This window comes from Astatotilapia calliptera, chromosome 5, assembly GCF_900246225.1.
Source record: "Astatotilapia calliptera chromosome 5, fAstCal1.2, whole genome shotgun sequence".
Classification (NCBI taxonomy): Eukaryota; Metazoa; Chordata; class Actinopteri; order Cichliformes; family Cichlidae; genus Astatotilapia; species Astatotilapia calliptera.
Window position 1 is genome coordinate 4,707,633 of NC_039306.1, and position 16,028 is coordinate 4,723,660.

At 42.6% G+C, this 16,028-nt stretch overlaps 1 protein-coding gene across 2 annotated transcripts in view; it reads right to left on the reverse strand.

The window, feature by feature from the left end:
* Positions 1-15,335, reverse strand: part of gli1 (GLI family zinc finger 1) — a 53,111-nt gene extending 37,776 nt beyond the window's left edge. For both annotated transcript variants that reach the window (XM_026166789.1, XM_026166788.1), the window contains exon 1: positions 15,019-15,335. The gene's annotated coding sequence lies outside the window, so the exon portion shown is untranslated. The remainder of the gene's footprint in view (positions 1-15,018) is intronic.
* Between the last annotated feature and the right edge of the window lie 693 nt (positions 15,336-16,028).

Consider the following 16,028-nt stretch of genomic DNA (forward strand, 5'->3'; position numbering starts at 1 on the left):
AAGTAGACCCCCTCCTCCATTTACAAGGCCCTTCAGTAGTCGGCCGGTTGCTAGACAATGTGCTTGGTTATGTGGGTTATGTAAAGACCCTCCTGCACACAAAAGCCAATGTGGGCGCCTGTTATGTGCAGCTCTTCAGAGCCCCGGGTCAGTTAGCAGAAGAGTTCTGGCACTAACACTCCAAGTTAAAAACGTTTGCTCTTCAGCGTGTTTATGGAGAGGAGAGGAGGATCAGTGAAATATCTTCTTCTTAGTAGTTTCACTTCCTGTTAACTTCCAAACCCCTGTGGGCTGAGGTTAAAACAACCCCCTTCTTGACTTCTGGGTGTATTAGTTTGTGTTAGTAAAGGTGAACGTGTGTGCACATATGTGCATGCATGTTTATATATACACTGGGATTATGCAGCTCTGCTTCTTGCTTATCTCACAGAAACACAATATTCTTGCAATCATTTCCTCTAAATTGGCCAATATCAAATATCCAATTCCTTACACACTCAAGATGCTATTAAGTAGAACTAGTAGAAAAAAAAATGTCTTCACAGTGTTAAAACTAAACTTTAGTTACTTTTATCACAGAGCACTTTCCCTTGATCAGACATAGTGACAGTTTCTTAAGATTTCCATCATAGCACAAGTCTGCGACAGCATATAGTAAAATACAACCAGAGCTCCATGGTTATAACTGTGAATATCTGAAGCCATTTTCACAAGTTAACCTCAGACCAATTTTCCAGAGTTCTAACATTTTGCACCAGACAGCATCTTCACTCCCTAAACCACCGTTCAGGATGGCATAGAGAGTGCATATCGGAGCTGCGTGTACTAAGGAGGTGGTCAGTAAAAGATCCTTTACTGTCCGATCTTACTGTGGCAGACATTTGCCTTCACACGCAGCTCTGTCAGGAGACATCTACATAATTTTGAGGCTGCAGCGCACACATTAAAACAGCTTTGGCCCAGTCACATAGGCCGGGGACCCCACTGCCAACCACCACTTGCTAAAGAAAAATGTGTATTGCCCGACCATTTGGTGGGTGCTTGCTTACTATAGCTGGCAGTCACTGGGTACAAAGAAAGTGCTGCACTAAAAACCTTGTTGCAACTGGCCGCTAGGAGATTTCCACGGTAACCCACAGTTTGGATAGATGGATGGTGACTCATCAACCGCTTGACAAGTGGTAGTGAAACTCAAGAGCGTGACACAAACTGTTGCACTTTTTCTAGGTTTTGCTACAAATCAGGCGGCAGTTTGCAAGTGTTTGCAGACAAGTCGTTATTTTCCGTGAAAACTACGTGCAATCGTGGAAATCTGCTAGCAATCAAAGCATTCACAAGGTTTTTGGTGCAGCACCATCAGCACATGTATGAAGGAAGAAATGTAACAAAGGGGGAAAAATCTGTGCAATATTGGACCATATAAAACTATCAGCAAAAAGCTTTTACATTTAAATAAAAGCATAAGGAAAGAGAAAATTCACTTCCAGTTAGATGAAACCACAAATTTTACATCAACAAGGCCTCAACTTTCAGCTGGCTGTGGTTCTCTTATGTTCCCATTTCATATATCATATGCCATTAAAATGTTTAATTCCATACTAGTAAATATAAATTACTTACAGTGTTGGTTTTTCACTTGGAGTGTTTATGATAATGCGCTCGTGTCAGCGACTTTATTCTGGATTAGTCTGTGAAAGGAAGCACAGCATCTGTCGGTGCACAAAGGTGACAACAGACAGCGAGAGCCCTCCAGGCAGTGACACGGTGGTAAGCCACACACCTCAGACACACCACAAGTCTTCTCTGATGGCCAACCAGCAGGGGCAGAAGCACTGAGGCAAAGTGCAACGCTATGTGTTCAGCACAGAGACACACGGTTTTGCTTACACAGTTATACACATACATTGAATTGATGTTTGCACACCACAGTGTCTCCTAACATACTGCCAGTAAGTGATCAGACATGAAGGGGACCCACATAAACATGCCAAAAGCCTGACTGTGTGAAATTACAGAACTGAACACTTTGGTTTGAGGAAAAACCGCAGAATTCGTTTACAGAATAAAAAAAACTAAAAAAGAGTGAATAAAATATGACTGATGACATTTGTTAATGTGACAACTTGTTTTTCAGTAGAATATCGTGTTAGTCACACTCCCAAAAACAAGAAAGAAATATTAAAGCTTAAATAAATATTCTTATGATTGACTCTTGGTTTGCATTATTTAAAAAGTAAAAACGGTGGCTCAGGAATCTTCAGTGTGCATGTTTACTGTGTTTTTGTCTTGTAAACAGTAAATCAATATTTTGTGGGAGTCAGCAGACAAACAGGCATAACTGAAGATGCCAGCTTGGGCTTCAGGAAGTTTAAAAACATTAACTCATTACTTGGATTTTGTGAGCATAAAATCTTTATCTTAGTCCGAGGGATTACCAGTTACAGGCTAATAAAGAGGCCTGTGTGTAAGTTGTGTATATATACCGTTTATTTTCCATTGCAACAAGAGACAGTAAATGTTTTACAGTCTTTTAAATTTCAGACACTTTTTTCCGCTGCTCTCCCACAAATAAAACTTACAAAGACAAACTGTGTTTAGGCAACCTGAGATGAACGTGGACTGCAGTGAACTCCTAATTGAAATTTCCATCTTGTCCTAGACAGTCACCTCCACCCACAGAGAAAGCGCCCGTATCTCTGAAACATCTAAACACACACTTGCACAAGGAGACGACCAGAGACACACACACGTATAGGCGCTTACATGCGCGTGCTCTCACTCTGACACCCCATTGCCCTCACACAAACTCAGTCTGACAAGCTGGAGCATGTGTGACCGAGCACGCTGGCTGGAAACAGACATCTCTGTGCCCCGAGGCTCGGCCCTATCCCACAGGAAGCTGGAGTGTGAGCTGGGACACACAAGACGAGGGAAGGAGGAAGACGGGGAGCAGCCGCAAGGATTCGGCTCACCATTTACTGGAACATGTCGGTTCTTTTGTAATTATAACACTGATTTGTTGGGGTGAGTTGTTAAGTAACTTGATTATGATTGCAAGGAACTGAGATACAAGGCGAAAACAAAAAGTGCTGCATTACTTCGAAGCAAATCTTTGAGGGATGAAAAAAATCTGATCTGAAATGAGGGTGGAAAAGTGGACCCATCCAGGACTTCAAGAAAAGTTTGAGAAAAGGTTAAGCTGAATTACTCTGACACAGTGAAGAGGTCATAGTTTTACTTTAGCTGTTTTCTGTATTTGTTCTCTTTCCAGTGTTAAAACCACAGATTCCTAACTGTAACCCCGTTTCCAAGTAAACAGTCTCTTTTCCATTTCAATTTTTTTTTTCAGTCAGAAAAGATTGCCCCACACTCACAAATGATGATTTGAGATTTGACTGATTTGAGATATTAGTGACTGATTACATAAGAGAGCATTTAAAGTCACAACCTGTGACTTTGTTGACCACAAAATAATAAATACCCCCAAAGATGGCAGCTGCAAAGAGTGTTGTCCCATCTTTACCAGCTCAATTCCCATTTCTCCGGTTTTGTAGAATTGTTTTGACCTGTTGATTTCAGTACAATTCAGTCATTGTTAAACGTTGATTCTGGTTATTAGGCAACAATTTGGTATTCTGAAAGGGGAAGGAGCATATTCTCGCCCCTAAAAATAAAAAGTCAAGCTTACAAGCAACACAATGCACCTTTGCTGGATTATACAAATGTCAAATTTTGCAGCGTCACTGATATTTAAGAGTGACTTTGCTGACACGATCTCAGAGTTATCCCTTGTCCTCTCAGCAGCTGCTATACAGAGTACTATACACGAAGGCTTGCTTGTTGTTGAATGAAATGTTTCACACAAAGCTCAGGAGTTCAAAGTCTGAACTGACTGACTCTTAGCATCTGATAAAAACAGTGCACCCAAAAGTTCACCTAATCACCAACAACTTCCTTCCTTGCACAACATCCACATCTGGGACCCTTCGCCCACTCTGTAAGCCCAGTAAGCCCAGGCATGTGCACACAGCACCTAACATTCGCACATACACAAAACCGAACGCACAAGTGCTCACCACATTTCTGCTGCACAGCTGCGTGCGAAGACAAGAGTCGATAAATAATGCCTTTGAATGGGATCCTGTGGGTTTTTGTTGTTTGAAACTTTGAACATCCACCGACTGTTCCCTACAGCATAACAAATTCCCTTTCGTATCCCAAATGAAATGCTGCCCTTACGACACCGAGAACACACAGACGACCGTGCATCTGTCGGTCTGTCAGCTGGCCCGAGCTTTAAACGGAGTACAGGTGCCAGCAAATAAGGGCCAATAAACGGGCTCCAGAGGAACAACTGCCTGACCTGTCCTGAATAGAAATGACAAAGCAAAAGGTTTAACTGCAGCAGACGGGAAAGTCCAACAAAGTCACAGCCTGCTGCTGCTTAGTCATCAGATTAGGCCTGCAGTGAGAGTGCACGGTAATATGTTAATTCAGAAATATTCTTTATCAGATTATAAAGAAAAGGGATTAGAGGATCAGCACAGACTGTAAACTACGTGGAACTATGCTTTATACACAACTTATCTAAACCTTAATCAAAATAACAGAGGAGACGTTCATGTTAGAGAAGCTAATCTTATATATGGTAATCTTACAAGCTCAAGAAAGCAAAATGCAGCTAACACCAAATGATTACGCTCAAACGTCAGGTGTGCGCTCCACTTTCATTTTACTACAAGACCACTTACTTTAACGAGGACTATTAAAGAAACATCTTTAATAAAACTGTCAGTGTTATTTAAAATTGCCTTTATTTAAAATTGATTTTACTAATAACGTCATAAGAAGAAAAAAGCATGTCTGTGTAAGCAAATTTATCTAGAAAAGAGGATTTAAAAATGCGCGCACACACAGACACATTGTGACGTGCATAAAGATATCTGGAAAAAAAGATCTAAACACCTTGGCAGTATTTTTCATTCATTCTGTATGGAAGGGGGCTGCAGTGTTTCATGCATGCACTGGGTGAAAAGCTGGGAACCACAGGTTGCCAGACTATCACAGTGAGAATCCACAGCGTTGTACGTGGGGTGAGAACAGAAAAGTGAGCGTGGATCCCTGTTGACTCTCTGTGTATTCATCTGAGCCCGGTCCCATAAGCCCGACATAAATGCCCAGCATGGCACTGCGATTCCCCCCGCAGCCCAAAGACCAAGAAGCGCAGTCTCACAGCCTCTTCCTTTCACTGTACCGTGCCCTCTCTCTGCTTCTGCCCAACAATGACAGAAAGACAGTGTCTCACCCCCCAGCTACTCTTCCGTTGTCTCACGCTCTCCTCAAACTTCTGCTAGCAGGTGCAATACTGTGGCAGCTCCGGTCCCACAGGCTAACCCCACTGCACCACCCCTCTGGCATAAAGACAGTGAAAAGACATTGATGAGAACAAGAAGAGGAGGATGAGAGGACAACAGCTACAGACCTGAAACAACAACAGCTGTGACAGTCACATTGTCATTCCAACATTTGTTTCACGCTGAGTGCAGCGGCAGGTCAGTTCACGGCATGGGAAGCCCGGGACTGCACAATTTGCATCCTGAGCTCCAGACATATCAAATATAGTGTATCAAATCAGAACAGCAGACAATAAGTAGTCGTAGTTAATGGTTTGTTTCCATTGTTTTTAAGCTGTGGTTTACGTTTTCTGTAATTACACTCAAATTTCCATTCCACCTTAACAGCAGCTCTCCTCAGGAGATGATGTGAAACCACAGGCATCACACCTGCATCCATCCAGTCACAACATGTAGGTGTGCCATCTACTCCAGGTCCTCTCCAAGAAAAATGGCCTGCAGGGAGCTTTGTGTGTGGCCAACAACAGTGGCTACTGGTGCTCAAGAAACAACAAACTCCACCACAAGATGTAACTTCAGAGCACAGTTTTACTGACAGCTGTGTTGCACCATCACTCGTCTCAAGCTTTACTTTGAAATTCCACAACAACCAGTATGTGAGAAAGTGTTTTCAAAGCACCTTAGCAGGATGAGCCGATGTTTTCTTTCAGACGTGACGTTTTTAGTTGGCTTCTTCCATTATTTCATGTGGTCTTTGGGTCAGAGTTTCACTCAGACACACACAGAAAGTGAGCCATATGAAATGGAGATGCTACTTCAGTCTAATACCTGGTTCTTTTCCTCCCTAATGACTGTATAATCACACCCAGAAGGTTCTGAATAATTAGTCCTAATGGTGTTGATTTTAAACCCACAGTCCAGAGCTACAGTGTGAGAACATTTCAAAGAACCCCGAACAGAAAAGTAGTGGAGACTTTTGTAATGCCAAAGTTAATGGCTGTCTCACCACTCCCACCAAGAGCCAATCATCTGCTTCCTAACAAAATATGAGCCAATCGTGTTGCCACAATAACACTTGACACCAGCTGAGGTGGGGTGACGGGCAAATCTACTTAAAGATTAAAGATGTGGGTAAATGTTTCTTGGTCTACTGCAGCCGTTATAGCGGTGCTGTTGTGAAACTTGCAACGTAGTGTTGAACTAAAGAGGATAAACTGTTTTTAAACCTTAATTTATGGTAAATTCACCAAACTTTTTGAGTCTTTAATTTTTTTATGTCTGGCTGGAAATGTAAATTAAAGCATAAGCCCCCCTCCCCGTCCACTTTGATAGGTGCACAATCTTGTTGACTCAAAACGGCTGCCTTGAGGTGACGCCAAGATGGCTGCCAAGTAGCAAAACATTCTTTTACAGAGACTTTGGGTTAAGTCATATAAAAGAGGAAATCCCATTAGAGCAAACAATCAAATGACTCTGTAAACAGGGAGTCTGAGAGTCCTTTTTATTATTGTTTTGGTTTTGCGCTTCTCTCTTATTTAGAATCCATTGACTGAGGATATTTATCCATATTCAACTCCAATGTCAGGTATTTATTAAGAAGAAGAACTACAAGTCCTGTAGGCCATTAAATGTTTGTGGAAATGGCACAAAGAGAAATTCCTGCAATTATTTCTGGGACAGCTTACGGTCCAAACTAAAGTGATTATTGTGACAGGCCTGCTCCACACAACGCTGCAGCACAGCCTGTGGACTGTTAACCTTGGGAGGCCTTGTTTCATGTTTCACCACATCCCCTAAAATCATATATGTCTTAAGAGTTCTTCTTTACTGGCTCTCTTTCTATTAGTTATTGGCTACAAGGAAATGAAGGCCGTCCCTGCGTAATTAATGGGCTCAATTACGTAAGTGAGGAGTGGTCTGCAGTTTGCTGTGAGCAGGACCAGATGTCCCACGGGCCCGCTAGTTGAGAAACGCAGTTGTTCTGATCACTTATGGTGGGGTCAGTGCCTGTACCAAGACCTAGCTCGCCCCCACGCACTAACCCAGACCCTCTTTTCTTTCTCTTGTAAATAAAGACTTAATGGTTTACAAGCCCTCAAATAACCATAATACCTTCAGAGTGAATTAGCTGGCAAAGCAGCCAGACACACAGGCAGAAGAGGTGCCCACATAAGCCTCTCTCTTTTTCAGACGTAGCTTTTTTAAAATGCTTTAACTGAAGTTTAATTCTCTTTCTTAACTTAAACGTTTTAGTTTAGACAACATTTTAAATACTTTTTGATACCACAGCAACAATTTGTATGGTGGCCTTGTATGGTGGCAGTGTGTGTGTATATATATATATATATATATATATATATATATATACACACACATGTATCATTAAGCTTGTGAGTGTCAGCACATTATCGTGTTGAAAAAAACACCATTTTCTATATCTAAAGTTTAGACGTTAGCTGTGCTGCGAGCTGATTTACATGCTCCTGATGTAATCCCCTTGCTGTGCATTCAGTCCTGTGCCGGTGCTGCGGCAGGAAAACCTTTCAAACATTTGTGAAACTGAGCAGGTTTTTCAGTGTAAAAGTAGGACTCGACATGAGGAAAAACTCGGTTAGACTGTTTTACAGTTTCACTTTTATTTTAGATCTTTTTTAAGTATATTAAAAGGTTGAAATGATGCTGGGGGCAGCTTACATGGAGCCCTGGATCACTACAGTGAAAAACACTGCTCGATAGCTGGTTGTTAAGTGAGCCACTCTCGCTCATCTTAAACATCAGGGAATCTATTTGTAGGCTAGATGTGGGCCCGGATCTTTCCCATGCTGAGCAAAACAAACAGTCATTGCTGGCACGAAATACAGAGGAGCCAGAATTATGCCTTATCTGATCCAAGTTCTTAAGCCGAGATGTGAATTGTTTCTGTCATTGCTTTTGTACAAAATACTTGTTGGAGGAAATCGTTTGAAGTGAGGGATTTTTTTAAAGCTTGATTTTTGAAAATAAATCTAGAAAATGCACAAGAACTGCAAAAACACTGTAATCGTTTCTCACTTCTGAAGACTTCGAGAGAAGACTGAAAACAAGAAAGACGTCACTTAAAGCTAGAAATGCCGTCAAACACACTGAAAAACCGCGGTTGCTCAATAAGCTTCAGAAAAATCAGTCCCTGTAGTTCAGTCAGTTAGGGCAGGGCCAGGCACTCAGTCAGCCAGTCAGGACGGTTGAGTTGTAAATGTGTTCCAGCAGGAAAAGCTTCAGAGCAAGGCGAACAGTCTGGAGTCGGCAACTTTCCCCTGCTCCATCTAGTGCACCGCCCTCCCTGCAGCCCACCCAAGAAGCAGCCCATGGGCATAAATTTGAGAGCCTGACTCGCTGCGGATTTAAAACAATCTGCATCTCTCTCCCTCTCTCTCACTCCAACTACTCCACAGCCACTATGAAATATTTTACTCCTTCACCCTTTACTCTCTTTCTCCCTTCTTTCACTTCCCCCCAAAAAAGAAAATTCCACTGTTAATGAAAATGGAAAGTTCTTTCTCAGCGTCTGCCAACAATATTGTTTTCCTAAAGGCTTAATTAAGTTTGCAAATATGTACCAAAATCACGGGAAGTGTTTTTTTCTTCTTTGTCTCTACTGTAAAGGAGACAACAACAATGCATTTTGCTGAAATGAAGTTAATTGTGTCTCACAAAACACAATCTTTCACTAGTTTGTTGTTTCCTGATGGGGATTGTTTTCTCAATAGCAACAAAGTAGGCCAGTTATGTTTTATGTCAGCAGACCACAGGGGACATAACTGTAAACAATACTTGATGCTGCAGAAGAAGAAACCGTTCAGTCGCTTCAGTTTAAGGCGTCAGAAACCCGACAAAACAAGCACACGCATCGCTTTTGTTAATCCTACGCTGCCGTGCTTTCCAGCTCGAATGGGTTTGGTTTGGTTGCAGATGCTTCTCTTTGTAGGCAGATTTATCATCCTGTTCCTGCTAGGAAAGCAATCAACAGATGTGACTTGTAAATTAAAATGAAGGTGGAGATTTCTGTTTGAATCATCTGTGAGAGGCCAACTTTCCATACGGAGCATGAAGTCTGATCAAAGCGCTCTGCGGACTGAACATCATGTCAGGTGTGCTGTAGTAAAAATGAGGCCGTATGACCGCGGGTGAAGTAACCCGCAGCAGATTCGTGTCAGTGTATCACTGGCAGTGTTCCTCGCATTTGGCTCGCAGTGGTAGCAAGTTATGCGTGCGTCACTATACTATGTCCGTGAATGCGGACAGATTTCCTGTTATAGCATCCAATCTGGTTAACGTGGCATTGGCTGGCCACTGTAGCTTCTCACAAATCACACTTGCTGTAGTTAAAGAGCAGCGAAGCAGGAATAGAAATAGACGTAAGAGGCTGAGCAGCCGGGAAAGAATGAGAAAGTAAGAAAAGACAAGGCAAGCAGACAAGGAGTAAGATTTATTTAGAAAGAAATTGAATATTTGGAAGGGAAGTAACAAAAGAAGACACACACACACACACACAAAGAGAAAGAATCTGTATCTTTCTCTTTGTGGGTCCGACTGACCACACCACTCCTCTCATAAACATGCAGTACAAAGCCACAATGATATGTGGTTTAGGCCATTCATTGTTTTAAATTTGTTTTGTACCCCTATAAACCTGGAACACACTGACACTGAGGTCATTCAGAAAAAAAATGTATACAAATGGGTAAGTAGATCTGCACAATCTGCTTAGCTTCATTTCGGATTGGCAGACTTGGCACACAAAGTTCTTATCTCCGAGAAATGTGATTAAAACACACAGATGCTCCTCTACACCGTGGCTGGGTATCGGGGGGAACTAACAGAAGTGTTGCAGTAACTGCGAGTATTTTAAAGTAAATACTAGGCCTAAATCTTATCTTGTTATCTTTATAACATTTTCTTAAATCATGCACTTCAATATAAAAAAGGTGAAAAATTTCCCATTAACTCTGAAGCACTGACTGTGATAAATGTTTATATTGTGCACACTACCGTGCACTGTGACGTGTGATCAAAAAAGTAATGCTGCACTCACCAGTGACGTGTCAAAAAACAAACAAACAACAACAAGAAATCAAGACACACACTGCTATCGACATCCACGTGCATCTGCATCTCACTGCATGAAAAATGCAGCATAGCACGGCACGATTAAGCGCATATTTTGTGCTATATATGTGTTTTATACATACAGCTGAGTATATGGTTCAACTGCAGGCTTCCTGAGAACATATGCCAAGCCAGGAATCCTAAGACGTTATCTCATCTTAGATAACAGAGCTGTTCTCCAGAAGACCCATCACAACACACGCAACACGAGTACGCCTCTGCACTTCTTAACTTCTCGTCTCACTCTGTCTACTTCTGTCTCTAACCAAATGGGATTGGAAATGATCGTTCCAGCACACGGAACTGTTGGAAATGTTGCTGCTTCCACATAAAGTGCTAACGAGGAGCGATCTGTCTTCTTTTTGGAGAGGAAGAGAAAAAAGAAGAAGGAAAATTCTGAAGCATGCGTCCTGTTGAGGAAGTCAGAGGTCTTTAACAACTCATCGTATCAGGCGTGATATCTCAGGGCAACCCTACACCGCTGAAATCGTAAGGGTAACACCGGTGTTTATCCGTTTGTATTGGTGGAAGTCAGCGAGACGCAGGCAGCGAGGAGGGTGACTATAAGACAACTGTGTCGTAATTACACTGATGATGGCAGCACCCGAATGCATCGTGTCTGCTCTGCGTGTCTATGGCAACCTGGTGAAATAATAAACACCGCCTCCTCTTCGCTTTCTGGCATGAGTCACCAGCGGCTGAGAACACACACATTGAAACACACGCAGCAATCGACACTCACACATACGGGTACATAATCTTGCAAGAGCACAAAAACTCTGTGAATGAACCCGCATGCACACACGCACACACATCTGTAAACAACAAGCTCATTACATAGTCACTACTCACACACAGGAGCTTGATTGGCTTTTACCAATCTGATCGGACGACTGAATATAATCGTTACAAAATTACAACATCAGATTTGGTTTTCTCTTCCTTTCTTTTCTCATCCACAGTCGACCACCATCCCTCAAAGAAACCCCCAACCACACGCCCATTGTTGCAAACCGAGTGGGAAATGAGTGTGTATCCATGTGGGTTGTTAGTGCATATAAAAGCTATTCACAGTCTCACCTGGATCCTATTAGCACCAGTTTGATTTCTAATATCGACCACATGAGATGATAGTTAACAGTCGACCTACTTTGCTGCGCTTAAACGCACACATGTGCACAAACACATGAATGTATAAAAGACCGCCACCCTAATTCAAAGAAGAAGAAAGGATGATGGAGAAGGAATCGACCCCACCTTTTACTGCGTGCAGCATGCTTAATATCACATGCATACACATATTCCCTCAGGCTCAGTCTTAGGATTTAATGTAAAAAAGAACCAACATTACTCTTAAAGTTTCCTGCTGCGCTCCACTAAAGCAACAATGTTTCCACACTGGAGCCACTCCTGATTTTTTTTTAAATAAGGAAACAGCTGGACTGCACCTATAAAATTTGATTACAGCTGCCATTAGCAGTTATTCTCATCCCTGATTAATCTGTCAACTGTTTTGGTTGATTAGTAGATAAATGTTTCATCTACAAAATAAAAATCAGTTGTGGGATCAGTCTTAACTCACCACTGTGGCTTCAATTTTTCATCATCTCTCCACCAAAGCAATTATATCAATTCCAGCCGACCTGTGTCTCGTTTTCCTACTGCTTTGAACTGATTATCTCTGCAGATTATTATTATTTTTAATCACCACTAACGCAATTTGTCTGGTACATCCTCTAGTGGCTGGGAAAGCTCCAAGTGACCACAAACAGTGATTTTCTGAATATTTCCCATGACTGCAACATTTCCCCTTTCTATTATGGCTGCCCTTTGGCTAATGTGATTCAAGATTTCTAAGTGTCTAATGCCTTTGCCCTCTGGTGTCAGCCCACTACTTAGTAACAACCACCCTCCCCGCCCCCTCATTCCTCTGCTTCATTTAAGCATCATTTGACGGATTCTAGGAAGAGGGGATCTTACAAAATCCTTTGTGTGAACTGACTGTAGGCTTCAGTTTTTTATGGTGAAAACAGACTTTTGGCATACATGTTTGAGGCTTCTTGTAGTAATATTCCTATTTTGGGGGGCTTAAAGATAACCAAAAATGTCATCACAACCAAAATGTATCCATTCTCAATGAACAATTGCAGATAAATGGTGACACACAAACTCAACTGAAGTTTTCTTGTAGTCTAAACACACAAAGAATCACAACCTGAAGAACCAGCATAAGCCTCAAATACCAGACCCCGTCATCAGAGATCTAATCAAACAGACCACCTCTTCATGAGTCAAAGGAGCATAGTCGGAGTTGAGAAAAGAATAGCAGGGGATACAGACAGAAAGGACTATCTGTGAGTCTGTGTGTGTCTTTGCTTATGTGTCCTTTGGAGCATCCCATGCCTGTCTACTCTGTTCTCTCTGCAGCCGAACCCGATTGGCCGTGCACTGTGAGCCTACGTGGTTTAGGCCAGGGCCGGCACAGACAGACAGCTGCTATTAAACCCTGATTGTTTCAGGTTCACAGGGTGTGAAAGGGTCTGATTGAGGGGCTGTGATCCCAGTGAGGGTGGTCTTTCTCCCCCCTCTTTTCCTCCACCTCACGCCCCCCCCTCTCTGGAAGGTGGGAGGAGGGTATTGGAGAGGAGGAGGATTGTGTGTGTGTGTGTGTGTGTGTGTGTGTGTGTGTGTGTGTGTGTGTGTGTGTGTGTGTGTAATGGGGGGGTGTTGTAGGCATCACGTGACACGTGTTTCTTGCTGAGCGGACTAAAATGGAATCTGGACAAAAACACAGCACTTGTTGCTGCCTGCTTTTGGTTACATGTGTATCACATGACCAGTCGCCTTATAATGCCAACATTTAAGGTTGTCCACACCATAAATGCCACAGACAGCTATTTAAAAATTCAAGTTTAGCTGTTTCAGTGTCCAAAGTTTTATTCAAATGTAAAGCAGATGCAACAAATGTCTTTCATTTAAAGTGACAAACATTTCTTCCTTCGTTTTTACCAAGATGGAAGCGGTTCGTGCCACCACATCCAATTGTATTCAGCTTGAGAGAGACTTATCACTGCTCTGATATGGCTCTGATAATCCAGCTCAGTCCTCACCTGTGTCTGGCTCTAGGAGGACAGTCGCTTCCTGGATGGTGTATTTGTTTAAGAGCATTCCCATTAAGAAGCCTTTTGGTCTTAACACACGTGATAAAGACCAGGGAGGGTGAGGAAGCTCCCCTGCAGAGCTTTTCACATGTGACCAAAGGACAAGTGCACTTTCCCCCCTCAGTTTCTCCCCCAACTCAACCTTGAGTAGAGTGTGAATACTTGTAAAAAGCTAAATCTATGTTGCACTGAGTTTCACTGAAATGGAATTGAATAAAATATATCAACGTCGCTTGAGTGCGTGACACAAGAAAAACTGACTTCTGAGCTAAACGCTTCTATCACGCTCAGCAGGTATCCCACAATGCCTCCAGACCTGCCTATAAACCTTTAAATGTAAATTTATTTCATTGTAATTTATATCTATTTATAATTCTATAATTCTCTTCCCCTCACATGTTATTGGAGTGTATATATTGTGTGTGCATGTGAGCGCGTCTGTGCAAATACTGTTAAGGGAGGTTGTGAGTTTGTATGCCTAGCACTTCTCACTGTCACTTTGGAATAAATACGTGTTTGGCTCTCCCATTGAGTCCAGTGTTGACGCTCTTCAGTGCAGGGTCACTACATGAAGTCCAGCAGCCTAATCTTCTCACATTAGCAGCTACAGTGGCCTCTCGCAGAGATAATTAGATTAGAATCCATAATCTATCTCAGATTAACAACAGATTATGGTTATTCAATTCATATCCCCTTTTTTTCCCCAGAAGAAAGACAGAAGTGAAAGTCAGTTAATAAGAGATGTACAGGAGCTTTTTGTCCACTAAAGCCTCACACAGTGAGGTGTTGTTTTGTGGGTGCCCTGGCAGGACCTCACATTTGGAGCAGACACTGGCACCTCAAGTATTTCAGGTTACAAGAAACAGCTGTTCTCGGGTGGCCTTGCCGCCCTCCTCAGTGCCGGATGAGTGTATACCGTGCAGGCGGACAGACCTCTCATGGAAGAACTTCTCCAGGAGATGAACGCACAACTTTAAAATGTCACGTCCAAACTCTGAGCCACTCCGTGCATCTCCACAAATGGGCAGAAAAAGGCAGAAGAAACAATTTGCAAGTGAAGATGGACCAATGCTGAACTCGGTTTTGGTTGATAAACAGAGAAATTAAACAGGTCCAATACTGAAATTTGGAGTGGCAAACTGTAAACTTTAAAAGTATAGAACCTGAATTAGGTAAAAGTCACGCAGCATCTGCTAAATGACCATTAGTGACACAACTGAAATTTATTTTCTCACTTTAAGAAAAGTTTCAAGTACTTAAACTCAACTTTCGGAGGATGAAGAATCTTCAGCCCGGTAACAATTACCAGTAATCGGCTGTGATTTGAGGAGCGAGCATAAATGAGCGGCACTGCTTACCTCAGGTTAATGCAGGGACATTCAGCATGAAACTTTCTGACTCGGTTCCCAGAGTCCTTGGAAGAGCGCTGAGGATCCAAGGACCGTGAAAGTAAGTCTGAGTTTCCAGTAAAGCCTCGCGTCTCTCCTTTTTTCTCTCTACTTTCTGCCAAGCGCGCTCGGATGGAGATAAGTGAATTGTTCACAGAAACCGACACATTGTTCTCCTTCAGGAGCGCTTTTCCATAGTTTGGTTCTTCAGAGCCGCTTTACGTAAACGGTGACAAAATTAAACCCCATGTTCGACTATGGAGTCCCGCAAAGCACCCTGGAGTCGGCTGCACAGCCAATGCGGGAATGTGCACCCCCTTCCCCCTCGCTCCCTCCCTCCCTTTCTCCCTCCCTTTCTCCACAGTCTGTGGACCACCCCGAAACAGGAAGTTCACTTTTTGTTTTTCTTAAAAAAAAGGACCACGCTGCTTCAGCCTTCCCTTCAAAGTTAACATGCGCACCAGAATACCCAACGAAACCGAGAGATGGTCCATTTCTCACCCCATTCCTTCTGAAAAAGGCAGATTCGTTTACAGCAATAAAGGTGGTTATGTAAAGACATTACAGCATGCGCATGTTTATTAAATACATGTATGGACATGGCTGTGTCTATATAAAGCGCGCTCCTATCTAGTAATTGGGATAATCTTTCTATAAATGTTTGTGTTTACTTTACTGGTGTAACTTCGTAGCAGCTTCTCGGACAGCGTGTGTGGCTGGCTTCGTGTGGGGATGCTGCAGATTGCTGCGCCTTGCCAGTAAAGGCCAAAACCTGGACTGGAGTCCAGTCTGCTGGGAGCAGGAACAGGTCCACGTTCTTTCATTACTGTTCTCTAAGAAAATCTGGAGGACATTAGAAACACAAATAAGCCAAGATTATTATGTCGGGGATATGCAAAAAGAGTCACACATGCGTTATAATACGGAGTTTTTTTGCGCATTTTCTTTTTTATCCATGCAAGTTATGCGCACAAAAATTG